Raw genomic sequence first — 11,089 nt, 5'->3', positions numbered from 1 at the left:
TACGCTTGTACCGGTACAGGGAATACAGAATGGTATGCACGCAAAAGTCGACTGTACTGCGGAAGAACAAAATCTAATGCTGGTCTTTTCTGTCGATGCTTTGCTTGGGACTCTATGGGGTGTGAAAGCAGAGTTCGTCTGCCATATCTTGAGCGGGGCGGTGACATTTGCCTCGGCAACATTGTTGAATAAAGAAGATCCCGGGTGTCTCCATAAATTGCCTTCGTAGGATAATTGTGCGCGGTGATGATGGTTCTACCTTCTCGAGCAAGCAAAGGTTCCTACTAGGAGATGGTCCACCTGGATGAAGAGAGAGTTGCTCCGGACGAATCTGATGTTCTCAGATAGGCAAGCGTTTCGTATCGAAACAATTGAAGGTCAACTCACCAGGATTCTCAGGGACAACTTTTCTCCTTCTAGTACTGGGACAGAGCTCCCATAGACTTGTCTATTGACATCGCTTGCCTCGGAAGATCTACCAGAAAAAGTCGGAGATTCTATGACTGAAGCAAGCCCAGTTCGATGAAGTAGATGGTGGAGCCAATCACATAGAAAATTCGTGATAAGAGATAGGGTGTGTGTGTTGACTGAGGTAACAGTGGCAGCCAAACAGTCAATCTAGGAACTTTACCATGGAAGAAGGTAAAGAACGCACTGTGATCGTGTTAGTGGTCTGCCCTAAGAATCAATCAAGGTTGATACTCTAATATTAGTTGTGGATTAGGTTGTGTCGGAAAACCGATCTTCACTATACTTAGGTAGTCATAATGTGTTGCTAGAGACCGCTTATGACTTGTGGGCCAAAAGAGTTTTGGGCACACCGCTAATGTTTAGTGAACCTACAAGGTCGCACACAATAGCGAACGGACTTAATATTGTCTATGCACCTTGATCTACTTAAGAAGTAGATTTTAATTTATTCTCCTATTTAAATTATCTACGCGGTCGTACGCGTTATGAGATAACGATTAAACATACGATTGACGGTGGACGGTTTGACGGGCCCAAATAGCCCGCCCACTTCTTTTAATTCCGCTAGATAATGAGGCTGTATAAATAGATAGAGAATCGTTCTCTGTCTAGGGTTTTTCGATAGAGTATCGAAAATCAAAAGGCGTTCAAGAAAAGGAACTTCAAGATCTTTCGCTAGCACGTGGATCGTTGGAGAATTCCGTTCGTGTGTGTGTGATACCGGAGAGGCGCAACACTTGGGGCGCCATCCAAACACAATCGGCTTGATTTATCTTCGATCTCGCAAAAGGTACGTATCGAACTTCCGTCTCGATTTCAATATACACATGGATCCCGTCTAGGGTTCTATATTCCGCCTTGTTATCGTAATGAACCCTACAAAGGGTATCGAGTAGCCGCTGTGATATATTGAAGTTGAATTGGAAACCCTAATTGTTGATACATATGATGTATGCCCAAGTGAGTCTAAATTAGGGTTAGAAGAATTTGAAATACGAATTGATATGATCAATTCAAGGAACGAAGGTGGATGGGTCGATGTCGATCCCGTTCCGCTCGCTGTCGAGGCAAAGGATGCGCCCGGGCTGCTGCCCGAGGCGGAGACGGCGGCGAAGACGGCGGGGCGGAAACGGCGCGCGCCTGGCTATTGCCTCAAAGTGCGGGACGCGCGGGCGGAGACGATGGGCGGATATGGCGGCGCGTCCGGGTGCTGCGCGAGGCCGAGACGGGCGGCCGGAGACGGGGCGCGTCTGGGTCTCATGCCCGAGGCGGAGACGGCAGCCGCGCTCTAGTCTTCCTCGGCCAAGGCCGAGTGACTCGAGGCGTTCGGCCAATTGCGTACGGTGAGGGCGCGGGAGGCGGCAACACTGATAGTCCGAAGGGCCTCGCCCCTGACCCCCGAGGTGGCGCCGCCTCGACTTCAAAGCGTGGCTTTTCACCTTTGACCGCATGGAATTGTTCGTTCCTATATATATGATTGATATACCTTTGTTATGATAAGTGATGCTTTGTTTTTGTTCATAACATGTATACATCCATCGCTAAATAAACAATAAGAGTCCCTAATAAAATTAAGTAATAATATGATGCCTTTCCAATCATACACCTATTAAGACTTGAATCGTCAATAGATGAGCCTGCCAAAGCAGGGTGTCTTTAACTATTTGAGTAAAATAGGATGGATAATGGTTATCCATGAGTCAAGATTGGTTTACTTAACGAGGCTATCAAAACGGTTTTGGGCCTTGAGGCATAGTGTTTGGGGATATGATATGAGATATCAACCCCAACAACCAAGAGTTGTATTCGATACAATTGACAAAGGGTTGTCTACCTAAATAACTTAGTCTTGAGCGGTAAGCCAAAGTTTACTCGAGTCTTGGTAAAATATGGATCTTGGTCCACTATACTTTTGGGACACATGTTATAAAAGTATAGTGGGAGTTTATTATTTATAATGTTAATGAACAATTCACTTTGCATATTTGTTGTAGATAATGGCAAATAGCTCGCATCACACTTTTCATCGCGATCCGTCCTGAGAAGGACAAATTGAATGGTTCGAATTTTTTGGATCGGTATAGAAGCTTGAGAATTGTTCTCAAGCAAGAGAAAAAGGATTATGTCCTGGAGAAACCACTCCCTCAGAAGGCACCTCCTTCCAATGCTCCCCATGCTGAAAGGAATGCTTATCAGAAGCATAAAGATGATGCATTGGATGCATCATGTCTAATGTTAGCTACCATGAACTCAGACCTTCAGAAGCAGTTTGAGAACGTGGATGCCTATGATATGATCATGAACCTGAAAAATTTGTTTCAGGAGCAGGCACGTACTGAAAGATACCAAACGGTAAAGACCTTAATTGAGTGCAAGCTAGCAAGTGGGAGCTCAGTTAGCCCATATGTCATAAAGATGATAGGTTATATTGAAAACCTGGAGCGACTGGGCTCTCCCATTAGCCAAGAGTTGGCTACTGACATTATTCTTCGGTCATTGCCTCAAGATTATGACACGTTTGTTATGAACTATAACATGCATAATTTGAATAAGTCTTTGACTCGAACGCATGGGATGCTCAAATCATGAAGAGCAGAATATAAAGAAGGACCCTACCCCTAATGTTCTCATGGTTCAAAAGGGAAAGGCTTTAAGAAGCCGGTAAGGTCAAGGGTAAGGGCAAGGGCACTAAGCCTAAACCCAAATCCAAGACCAAACCGGTCCGATCACGATGCTGTATGCTTCCATCATGTGGGAGAATGGACATTGGAAGAGGAATTGCAAGAAATATTTGGAGGATCTCGAAGAAAAGGGAAGTGAGACTTCCGATTCGGTATTTATGTTATAGAAGTAAATGTTACTACTAGTTCTACTTCATGGGTATTGGATACCGGTTGTGGTACTCACATTTGTATGAATGTGCAGGGACTAAAACGAAGTAGAACACTTACAAAAGGTGAAGTGGAGCTACGTGTTGGGAATGGAGCAAGAGTTGCTGCATTAGCCATAGGAACATATGATGTAGCTTTACCTTCCGGCATGTTTTTAGAACTCGAATAATTGCTACTATGTACTGCTATATACGCAGAATATTATTTCGTTTCTTGTTTGGACAAGGAAGGTTTCTGTTTTGATATAAAGAACAATAGTTGTTCGTTTTATCTTAATGGATTATTTTATGGTAGCGCCCATATTGTGGATGGGATATATGTTCTAAGTCTTGATGTGCCAATCTATAATATAAATACAAAAAGGTTTAAATCTAATGATTTGAATCCAACCTACGTATGGCATTGTCGATTAGGCCACATAAACGAGAAACGAATTCACAAGCTTCATAGCGATGGACTATTAAATTCATTTGATTTTGAATCATTTGATACATGTGAATCTTGTTTAGTTGGAAAAATGACAAAAGCTCCTTTTACTAATCAAAGTGAGAGGACAAAAGAATTATTGGCCCTTATACATACCGATGTGTGTGGACCACTAAGTTCTACAACCAGGAGGTTATCGCATTTCATTACATTTATCGATGATTTCAGTAGATATGGATATGTTTACTTGATGAAATATAAATCTGACTCCTTTGAAAAGTTCAAGGAATTTCAGAATGAAGTACAAAATCAACTTGGCAAGAATATCAAGGCTCTTCGATCTGATCGAGGAGGAGAATATTTAAGCCAAGAGTTCAATGACCATCTCAAAGAGTGTGGAATTGTTTCACACCACTCCCCCGGAACACCACAAAGGGAATGGTGTCTCCGAGAGGAGAAATCGAACTTTGTTAGACATGGTTCGATCAATGATGAGTCATTCAGATCTTCCATTATCTTTCCGGGGATATGCACTCGAGACAATTGCGTTTACACTAAATAGAAGTCCATCAAAAGTCAGAGAGAGACACCATATGAGATGTGGACAGGAAAAGTTCCTAGTATGTCTTTTCTAAAGATTTGGGGTTGTGAAGTTTATGTAAAACGTTTACTTTCTGATAAGCTTGGACCCAAATCTGATAAATGCTTCTTTGTCGGATATCCTAAAGAAACGAAAGGATATCACTTTTACAATCCATCAGAGAACAAAGTGTTTGTTGCTCGAAATGGTGTCTTTTTAGAGAAAGAGTTTCTTACTAAAGGAACCAGTGGGAGTAAGGTAAACCTCGAATAAGTTATTGTGCCACAAGAGGGTATTCCAGTTCATGAGGAACCTCAATTAGATCTACAAAGAGTTGTAGAGTCTACTCCAGTGGCACCTATAGTTCGTAGGTATGAAAGAACACATCGTGAGCCTATGAGATATGGTTTTCACGTGACAGAACACCGTCATCTATTGTCAATAGAAAATGACGAACCTACGACCTATACAGAAGCTATGATGGGCCCCGACTCCGATAAATGGCTTCAGGCCATGAAATCCGAAATGGACTCAATGTATCAAAACAAAGTTTGGACTTTGATTGATCCACCCGAAGGTGTCAAACTTATAGGGTGCAAGTGGGTTTTCAAGAAGAAAACTGATATGGATGGAAATGTTCACATCTATAAAGCACGGCTAGTAGCTAAAGGTTTCAAACAAACTCATGGTATTGACTATGACGAGACCTTTTCGCCAGTGGCCATGCTTAAGTCCATTCGGATTATCCTAGCGTTTGCTGCATATTATGACTATGAAATATGGCAAATGGATGTAAAGACAGCTTTCCTTAACGGAAATCTTGAGGAGGATGTGTATATGACACAACCTCGAAGGCTTTACATCACCGGATAATATCGGGAAGATATGCAAGCTTCAACGTTCTATTTATGGATTGAAGCAGGCATCACGATGGAATATTCGTTTCGATGAAACTCCAAAGAGTTTGGCTTCATCGAAACAAAGAAGAAGCTTGTGTATACAAGAGGTCTAGTGGGAGTGCAATTGTGTTTCTAGTGTTGTATGTGGATGACATACTACTCATTGGAAACGACATTCCTATGCTTCAGTCAGTTAAGACATCGCTAGGAAAATTTTTCTCCATGAAGGACATGGGAGAAGCAAACTATATCTTGGGGATCGGGATCTATAGAGATAGATCTAAGAGACTTATTGGACCGAGTCAAAGTACATATGTTGACAAAGTCATCAATAGGTTTAATATGCAAGATTCCAAGAAAGGTTTTCTCCCAATGACACATGGCATAAGTCTTAGCAAGACTCAGTGTCCTTCAACACAAGATGAGCGAGACCGCATGAGTAGGATTCCTTATGCATCAGCTGTGGGATCCATCATGTATGCTATGTTATGCACTCGTCCTGACGTTGCTTATGCATTGAGCATGACAAGTAGATACCAGTCAGATCCAGGGGAACCTCACTGGATTGCTGTCAAGAATATCCTTAAGTACTTGAGAAGAACTAAGGATTTATTCTTAGTCTATGGAGGTGAGGAACAGATCACTGTGAATGGTTACACTGATGCTAGTTTTCAAACCGACAAAGACGACCTTCGATCGCATCGAGTTTTGTCTTTTGCGTGAATGGTGGAGCGGTGTCTTGGAAAAGTTCCAAGCGTGAAACTCTTGCGATTCTACGACGGAAGCGAGTATATTGCTGCTTGAAGCATCAAAGGAAGTCATTTTGGATTCGAAAGTTCATAGAAGAACCGGGAATCGGTCCCACTAGTTCGATTCCAGTGGACCTCTATTGTGACAGCAATGGGGCCATAGCTTTGGGTAAAGAGCCTAGGTCTCACCAGAAGACCAAACACATACTCAGGAAGTATCATCTCATTCGAGAATTCATTGAAAGAGGTGATGTCAAGTTGTGTAAAGTTGCAACGGAGTTGAATACAGCTGATCCGTTGACGAAGGCTCTTCCACAACCTAAGCATAAGCGTCATTGTAACGCTTTAGGCCTTAGACACATTAGTGATTGGTCTTGATGTGAGTGGGAGTATATGTGATATACATTTTCATTGTTCATTAATAATATATATATTATATTTGATTTCGATTTAATTTGAGTATATAATTGAATGCGAAATCTTTATCCCCTGAATATCGAATATCCTTAATAGATCATCAAATACGTGATTTGATCGTGAAACTCTATTAATAGAGTGAATATTCATATTCTAAATGTCCCTAGTCAATTGCCATTGTGCATTGGGACGCAAATGGCATTTGAGACTAGCATGTGAGTCAACTGATGACCAAGTTTCACGGGTCATGAATATAGAGATATAAAGTTGATCACATGGAATACATGTTGGAGAACATTGTATTGGACTGACCCGCTATGAGAATACTGTAGGATTGTTATATAATGTCATCAGTATTTCTCATCACAGCTATAGAGTATAGTTCTTTGACCTGAGTCTACCATGGTTTACTAGACGTGGATTGGCATGCTTTAACATTGCCAAACGTCAGCCGTAACAGGTGATTATAAAGGTAATGACTGGGTATGTCATGAAGCGTGCTGAGTGATGTGAGTAGACAAGATGGGATTTGTCCCTCTCATATAACGAAGGTATGATTTCCTGGCCTCCCGTAGAGTTGAGACTGTGAAATGCATGGCCATGCTCAAGTGAGTTGAAGAGTCAACTACTTGTTTTGACAATCTAACCATGCGGTATCGGGAAAATGAGTTTAAGCTATATAAGGATGACACTTGTCCTGTCTTATGCTTAACTCGGAAATCAAGTGACAAAAGAGACTTAGTTTATATGATTGGTTCTAGTGCAAGTGGGAGATTGTTAGTGGTCTGCCCTAAGAATCAATCAAGGTTGATACTCTAATATTAGTTGTGGATTAGGTTGTGTCGGAAAACCGATCTTCACTATACTTAGGTAGTCATAATGTGTTGCTAGAGACCGCTTATGACTTGTGGGCCAAAAGAGTTTTGGGCACACTGCTAATGTTTAGTGAACCTACAGGGTCGTACACAATAGCGAACGGACTTAATATTGTCTATGCGCCTTGATCTACTTAAGAAGTAGATTTTAATTTATTCTCCTATTTAAATTATCTATGCGGTCGTACGCGTTATGAGATAACGATTAAACGTACGATTGAAGGTGGACGGTTTGGCGGGCCCAAATAGCCCGGCCCACTTCTTTTAATTCCGCTAGATAATGAGGCTGTATAAATAGATAGAGAATCGTTCTCTGTCTAGGGTTTTTCGATAGAGTATCGAAAATCAAAAGGCGTTCAAGAAAAGGAACTTCAAGATCTTTCGCTAGCACGTGGATCGTTGGAGAATTTCGTTCGTGTGTGTGGATACCGGTAGAGGCGCAACACTTGGGGCGCTCATCCAGACACAATCAGTTGCTGATTTATCTTCGATCTGCAAAAGGTACGTATCGAACTTCCGTCTCGATTTCAATATACACATGGATCCTGTCTAGGGTTCTATATTCCGCTGCGTTGTTATTGTTAATGAACCCTACAGATCGGTCAGTGCAGATTGAAGTCTTGAGGTTGCCGTCCCGGCATTTAACGACGTAGAAATACACAGGAGTCTGCTCGGATAGGCTCTTGCCTGCGCAAGCCGTGGCTGTCGTAAGGCCCAAGAGCGCCCGGGCCGGGCAGGCTCCGCCGCCGGCTGCCGCAACCGAAATTGGCATCCACTTCAGGTGTTGTTGTCTCTAGGACCTCTTCATCAAACTCAAATTCTGCCATGATGTTTACGCGAAAATTTTCATCGCTTACAAGAAGTTCTCGACTTTACCAAATTTCTATAGCAACTACTGAACAGCACAGATTTGTGTGGCGGTTCCAACATCTAGAGGCACAACGGATTCAGCTTTGACCTCTATGTCACTAAATTCCTTAACGTTTAATCTTAAACTTTCCAATTCCTCCACTGGCCATTGAAGTAGGTCGGTGCCCGTCTCTTTTATCGAGCACCAAGGTCCTCGGAATTCCCTGATAGATGCCAGTAAAATGATCGTGATTGATTTATCGATAAGATCTTGAGCTTTATTGACCCCAAATATCACATTCGATGTCTCTTATAATTTCTAGCTTCCAGTCTCAAGACAACAGTGAACACGGTTCAACCTATGTTTCTACAGTCTTACAAAATTCAGAAATGCTTTGATCAATTGAATAGAAGTTCTACAACCATGTCCTGATTCTGGCCGATTTGAAGCAGCTAGGGGTTAATTTCAATCAATTTCATTCTCCGGAAGTAGACTGTCCAAGCACAACTGTAAAAGTCAACAGAAATAGTAATAAAACCTGAAGTGAAGCCCATCCCTTCTGCACAAGACTCCCCTGCCGTTGTTGTGGTCATAGAACGTCTTTGAGGCATATTTATTACCATAATCATACCAAATCCCGATCCCCACATCAGTTTCAGGACTGTCCGAAACCCAAGTATAGGCCTTCACATCATAAGCCCCAACTGCATAGTAATCATGCCAATCCTCATCGACGCTAGCCTTCATCACATGCTTCACTCCTGGAACATTAACCGGCATGTCCAAGCCATTTTCGGAGTTCACCAAGACCGGAAATAAGTCCACTCATTCCCACATGCCGGTCCCTTGGAACAGCATGGAGCACACCAGGCAAAAGCACGTACTTCTTGAAGTCCTCGGTCTCGAACACAAATGACATTCCTGTATTAGTGACCTCAGTGCCAATTATGATTCACCATTTTCCTCCCGAAGTGTTCAGAGCAGTCGTAGGGTCACGGAAGTCCAATTTGTCAATACCTGGAAGAGGAGCTATAACAGGGTTGCCAGAGTACTTGATCCAATTAATGAGGAGTGGATCGGATGGATTGGCGGGGCACACGAGATTTTGGTACTGCCTTGAATCATTGGATGATCCAGTGTAGAGCACAATCACTTGGCCATCTGGCAAGATAGTGGCTGATTTTCTCCACGCGCCATCATTGGTGTCGTGGCACTGATCAGCCACCACGGCAAGAGGGAGGGGGAGCCAGTGGATCAAGTTTGTAGACACGGCATGGCCCCAGACCATTTTATTGCATCTGCACTCTGGACCTTCAGGGTTGTTTTGGTAGAAGAAGGGGTACTATCCATTTAATACAATCCAAGGGAGCTCTCCAATCATGAACTAAGCACAGGAGAATGACCTGAGATCTGCTGGACCGAACTGCAGAGCGGAACCTATCCCCAACTCACAACCAGTCACTGCTTCAAATTTGTTGAGATCGGCATTTGCCGGCAAACATGAGCTGATCACCGCAGCTGCCAATGCAGCAGAAACCACCGCTAGCCAAGTTTTGGGTTCTGTGTCTTCACAAATGGATATGGAGCAGCTTGTATCAGGTCCTTTTTTCCCCCATTCCTGTTAAAGTAAAAGAGCTTTAAAGGCGATAGAAGATATGAAAAAGATAACACAATGCAAGAACAAAGTGATCCTTTTTATTCAATAATTCGAAAACACACACATCAACATGACAGAGGAACAAGCTAATAAATAGCTAAATTCAAATAACTGAACTCCTAGAAAACATAACAAAACGTGATAACGTTGGATCATGTTCCCACTAAACAAGGATCACTAATGACAGTTCCTACAATCATGGGATTTACTAAAAAGATCACCAAGACCACTTCCTACTAGCCGTTAGTGATTTGAATCACATTCCTAACACCCCCTCTTGATTCAAACTCCCCCATCCCAAGCTTGCTTCTTAAGTAACTAAACTTGGAATATGACAACGCCTTTGTGAAGATGTCAGCAACCTGATCATCTGAATTGCAGAATTTCAAGCTGATTTCCTCCTTCGCTACTAGCTCCCTTATAAAATGATGCTTTATTTCTATATGCTTAGCTCGACCATGAAAGACGGGGTTTTTGTCATAGCTATAGCTGAACTCCATCACACCGTGAATCTCGGTTGCCCCTCTTGCTTCATACCAGTGTCAAGCAAGAGTTTTCTCATCCAAACGGCTTCGCACGCTGCTGCTCCTCCAGCTACATATTCTGCCTCGCACGATGATAAGGCAACCGTAGATTGTTTCTTTGATCTCCATGTGACTACTCCTGATCCAAGTATAAAGCAAAAACCTGTTATACTCTTTCTATCAACTGATGAACCTGCCCAATCACTGTCACAATAACCCTCCAGTTTCAGAGATTTGGTTTGACAATACCAAATCCCCAATTCTAAAGTTCCTGCAACATACTTTAACACTCTCTTAGCTGCTCCATAATGGTGTTTTGTTGGTTTGTGCATAAACCTTGATACCAAACTCACTGCAAACATGATATCCGGCCTTGTATGCGTGAGATAAATTAAACCGCCAACTAAACTTCTGAATTTCTGCGCATCAGCAGCTCCAGACCCATCATCCTCCTGAAGTTTCTCATTCACATTCATGGGTGTCTCTACTACTTTGCACCCGTTCAGGTTGAATTTCTTCAGAAGATCCATTGCATACTTCTTTTGAGCTATGAAGATCCCCTCCTTACATTGCCTTACCTCCATTCCCAAGAAGTAGTGAAGCTTGCCCAGATTTGTCATGTTAAACTTCTGCATAATTTGGCTTTTAAATTCTGTAATTAAAGAGCTGTTAGACCCCACATATATCATATCATCAAATACAAACATACTAATAAAAAATCATACTCCCCACAGCTCTTAATGTACATCG

At 42.4% G+C, this 11,089-nt stretch overlaps 1 pseudogene; it reads right to left on the bottom strand.

The window, feature by feature from the left end:
- Positions 1–8,141: 8,141 nt before the first annotated feature.
- Positions 8,142–9,772, bottom strand: LOC115669564 (acid beta-fructofuranosidase 1, vacuolar-like; annotated as a pseudogene).
- Between the last annotated feature and the right edge of the window lie 1,317 nt (positions 9,773–11,089).

The sequence above is a fragment of the Syzygium oleosum genome, unplaced genomic scaffold (genome assembly GCF_021117445.2).
Source record: "Syzygium oleosum isolate NSW1041296 unplaced genomic scaffold, Sole_v2.1 Sole_v2.15, whole genome shotgun sequence".
NCBI lineage: Eukaryota > Viridiplantae > Streptophyta > Magnoliopsida > Myrtales > Myrtaceae > Syzygium > Syzygium oleosum.
The sequence above is the reverse complement of the archived record's forward strand: the minus strand, read 5'-3'. Positions and strand labels throughout refer to the sequence as shown.